Here is a 4,954-nt window from a genome sequence, read left to right on the forward strand (position 1 = left end):
AAACGGAGACTATCGGGTCGGGTGAATTAGAGAATAGACAGACCTCTGCATTCCAGTCTTCCTTCTCCTTTATTTCGTAACCTATCCGAAAGAGAATCCAGAGAAACAATGAGTTATATTATGTAAAGCTGCAGTTTTCAAAAAAAAAATTTCTTACTTGAAGAAGTGAAGTCGGTGAGTTATATTATATATAACTACAATGAGTAATAATAAGTTTATAATTATAAATTTATTATAACTCATTGTAGTTATTAATACGAATGTACCATTCAAAATCACGATTTCTTAGACTATCCTGCTGGTCTAAACCTAATTCTTCGTAAAGAGAAACAGACAGAGCGAAAGGTGAGTGGCAATAATTACATTTGATCCCCTTTGTTATTTATTTAAATCACATAGTTTGGGCTCCTAGAATATGGCGCCCTTGTGGCAATCTATTTGATTGTATCGAAAGGACCAATGAATTGGGATTTCCATATTGGGCCAGGTCATTTCGAGGCAAACGGATCATTTTTCATAAAGAGAATGAGCATCAACAGAAGGATTCGGAGTTCTTGCAGAGTGGAACCATGCAGTACCCATACTTGCAAAGTGGAACCATGATAAACTGCTTGAATAGAAGTTATAGATCCCTCCTTTTTAGACGTAATTCTTTCTTGCAAAGAACCCACTTCTGTTCTAAGGGTAGGTTGATAACCCTCCTGCAAGGTTCTTCAGTAATCTCCAACCAGAGTTGTTTGTGTTTTAGTTAATCCAAAGTTTTTTGTGTTCAATTCATCTTACTTCTTGTTTTCCCTCAAAAACTCTATAGCCCTCTACTGAGTTTGCACTGGAATTTCTCACACGCAGCCAGCAATCAAACCGCCAGCGATCCAGGCCTCAGCCTAGGTCGCCAGCGGCTCAAGCTGCTAGCAGCACAACGTGCGCAGCAGCTGCCCGGGCGCAAACGCTACCTGCAGCAGCGTAGTGCGTAGCAAGCCCGCGCGCAGCTGCCACTTGCAGCAGCGGCGCACGCAGGCTCGCCCGCACGCAGGCACGCCCGCGCGCAGCAGCTGCCCGCGCGCAGCTGCCGCTTGCAGCAGCATCGCGCGCATGCACGCCCGCACGTGCACAAACACCCGCTGGGTGTTTGTGAAATTACCCCACAGGGCAAGGGCAAATCCTTAGTAAACAAAATCCTTACTGAATATTTGCTGCACCGAGACTTTTAAAGAAAACTCTGTCATCTGTTAAAGAAAACTCTGCTGTTTTTTTTGCCGTCTCCCTGTGGATCGACCCTCACTCGCCCTAAGCTGTGAGGTTATAAATTTTGTTGTATAAGCTCAATCCTCACACGCATTAACTGATAAATAACCAGTAGAAACCACTAAAATCGAGCTTATCAATAGGTTAACCTTTCAAACTGCTGCTGAACCCACGTGCAGGCAAGAGACAACCTGGCGAACTGAAACATCTTAGTAGCAAGAGGAAAAGAAAGCAAAAGCGATTCCCGTAGTAGCGGCGAGCAAAATGGGAACAGCCTAAACCGTGGAAACGGGGTTGTGGGAGAGCAATACAAGCGTCGTGCTGCTAGGCAAAGCGGTTGAATACTGCACCCTAGATGGCGAAAGTCCAGTAGCCGAAAGCATCACTAGCTTATGCTCTGACCCGAGTAGCATGGCGCATGTGGAATCCTGTGTGAATCAGCAAGGACCACCTTGCAAGGCTAAATACTCCTGGGCGACCGATAGCGAAGTAGTACCGTGAGGGAAAGGTGAAAAGAACCCCCATCGGGGAGTGAAATAGAACATGAAACCGTGAGCTCTCAAGCAGTGGGAGGAGAATCTGATCTCTGACCGTGTGCCTGTTGAAGAATGAGTCGGCGACTCATAGGCAGTGGCTTCGTTAAGGGAATCTACCGGAGCCGTAGCGAAAGCGAGTCTTCATAGGGCGATTGTCACTGCTTATTTACCCGAACCTTGGTTATCTATCCATGACCAGGATGAAGCTTTGGTGAAACTAAGTGGAGGTCCGAACCAACTGATGTTGAAGAATCAGCGGATGAGTTGTGGTTAGGGGTGAAATGCCACTCGAACCCAGAGCTAGCTAGTTCTCCCCGAAATGCGTTGAGGCGCAGCAGTTGACTGGACATCTAGGGGTAAAACACTGTTTCGGTGCGGGCCGCGAGAGCGGTACCAAATCGAGGCAAACTCTGAATACTAGATATGACCCCTAACGGAGGTCAAGGTCAGCCAATGAGACGATGGGGGATAAGCTTCATCGTCGAGAGGGAAACAACCCATGTATTTATGGTAATGTGCATCTATTACCAAAAACAAGTCATTTATGAATATTAGCGGTAGGTACGTCAAGATACAATATTGTTTCTTTTTCCCTTCACAAGGATCAAGATCAAATAAATGCTGATTCTGTTTCTCTCGAAGAAAGATATATTTCTGACCTAGCAATAACTAAGGATCTAGCGAGACATCAATTGTTTAGTTCGGATTCTTGTAGTAAAAACAAGGGGGGGACTCGTCATTATTCAAGGCCTGATCGTAGCATATCCAATGGTCAGTCGAATTTAGAAAAATATCCTTTAATTTTGCACCAAAATGCTGATTTTTTAGCCAAGAGGCAAAGAAATAAATTCATAATTCCAGTACAATATGATCACGAATGTGATAAAGAACTCCTACCCATTTTGGTGTTTCGATTGAAATACCCATAAATGGTATTTTACGTAGAAATAGTATTCTTGCTTATTTCGACGATCCCCGATACTGAAGAAACAGTTCTGGAATTACTAAATATGGGGCTATAGAGGTCGATTCAATCCTTAAAAAAGAGGATTTGATTGAATATCGAGGAGCAAAAGAATTGAGTCTAAAAAAGTAGATCTCGGAATAATAGTAGATGCTCTAGACCAAGTTACTATTATTTCTTTTTCCCACACAAGGATGACCTCGTACCTGATGGTTCTGAAAGAAAAGCAGGAGGCACGGTAACTTATGTCCCCTACTCAATAGGTAGAATGGAGTACGACTGGAGTGCTTTCTTCGTGACCTCAGAGCCTAAGGTCGAACCTGAGCGTTGGTTTAAAGATGGTTACTCCGTAACCTTTGCTTCGGAATCTTTGACTTCGCTCCTAAGCGCTAAGCGCCTTCTACATCTTCCAAGTAAAAGGCTAGCAACGTCTTTGTAGCTTTTTGTTTCTTCCTCCGTCGGAACCTAGAAGTCAAACTTTACCATCTAGGGCCATGACCCTTTCTTCCAGAGTGGCTTTACTGTCAAAATGTGTTTGTGTTCTTGGGGTTTCATTGTAGGCTGGGCCTAGGATATGTTTGTCATAGTTACGTTTTTTATGGGTTGAGAACGGTAGTTGAACTTTATGGGATCGAATCACCCGTTGTTCCTCAGTAGCTCAGTGGTAGAGTGGTTGGCTGTTAACTGATTGGTCGTAGGTTCGAATCCTACCTGGGGAGATTTGATTCATTTTTTTATTCAAAAAGGAAGAATTGCATGAAAGGTCTCATTTTGACCGTTAGGAGTAGGTAACCCGTTCCTTGTCTTTGTTTCTATTGCATTCTATCTCATCGTATCACATTCTGTTCTGCGATATTTGAGTATCACTGTCAATACCTGTCGTAGATCCGGGATAATCCCTTGTAAAAAGCCCAAGGGCTATTTCCAATTAGCCAATTAAGAATTCTCAGTTGATGTACTAGGAGTGCATCTCGGGGCTAATGTGGGCTCCGCTCAAGGACCTACTGGTTTAGGTAAATATCTAATGCGTTCCCCAATTGGAGAGATCATTTTTGGAGGGGAAACCATGCGTTTTTGGAATCTACGAGCTCCTTGGTTAGAACCTCTAAGAGGTCCAAATGGGTTGGACTTGAGCAGGCTGAAAAAAGACATGCAACCTTGGCAAGAACGCCGTTCAGCGGAATATATGACTCACGCTCCTCTAGGTTCTTTAAATCCCGTGGGTGACGTAGCTACCAAAATCAATGCAGTCAATTATGTATCTCCTAGAAGTTGGTTACCTACTTCTCATTTTGTTCTAGGCTTCTTATTTCTTGTGGGTCATTTGTGGAATGCGGGAAAAGCCTGTGCAGCTGCAGCAGGATTTGAAAAGGGAATCGATCGTGAATTGGAACCTGTTCTATTCATGACCCCTCTTAATTAATTGAATTGATATTTTTTTATTTATATCTCTTTTTTTGTTCGGGCTCGGCTATCCTACGTCTAGCTGAGCCTGAACAATTTATAACAGTATATTAGGCCAATAAAAAAACATTCAACAAGAAAAAGGAGAGAGAGGGATTCGAACCCTCGATAGTTCTTTAGAACTATACCGGTTTTCAAGACCGGAGCTATCAACCACTCGGCAATCTCTCCAAAAGACAATTTCTATTTTATTTCTACAAATAGAACATGGCCATATGAATTGATACACTACCCTGTTAAAGTGACATTCTAGATAGGATCTATATATGTATTCATTTATATGTTTCTATGTGTATATTGATAGGTATATACAGGATCTAGTATATCTATTTGTTAGTTATATATATAGTAAACTAAATCAAATACTAAATAAAGTGGTAATAAATTTTAATGAATGAATTGATTCATGGTTAAATCCCGCCATGATGCATTTTCTCAAAATTTTAACTAAATAAGGGATCAAATGGTATAGTTTATTTGTTGGTAGCTTGGAGGATTTCAAGCATGACTATTGCTTTCCAATTGGCTGTTTTTGCATTAATTGCGACTTCATCAGTCTTACTGATTAGTGTACCTGTTGTATTTCCTTCTTCTGATGGTTGGTCAAGTAACAAAAATATTGTATTTTCTGCTACTTCATTATGGAGTGGATTAGTTTTTTTGGTAGCTATCCTCAATTCTCTCATCTCTTGAACTTTTTCTCCGGCATTTCTTCCATGCAAAACACAGTTACTTCTAATAAAAT

The 4,954-nt window shown here is 41.9% G+C and overlaps 1 non-coding gene across 1 annotated transcript; it reads left to right on the top strand.

The window, feature by feature from the left end:
* Positions 1 to 3,392: 3,392 nt before the first annotated feature.
* TRNAN-GUU (transfer RNA asparagine (anticodon GUU)) lies at positions 3,393 to 3,464 on the top strand. Its single transcript has one exon. It is a non-coding gene; the product is annotated as a tRNA-Asn (tRNA).
* The last annotated feature ends 1,490 nt before the right edge of the window (positions 3,465 to 4,954 follow it).

This window comes from Wolffia australiana, chromosome 8 (genome assembly GCF_029677425.1).
Source record: "Wolffia australiana isolate 7733 chromosome 8, ASM2967742v1".
In the NCBI taxonomy this organism is placed as follows: domain Eukaryota; kingdom Viridiplantae; phylum Streptophyta; class Magnoliopsida; order Alismatales; family Araceae; genus Wolffia; species Wolffia australiana.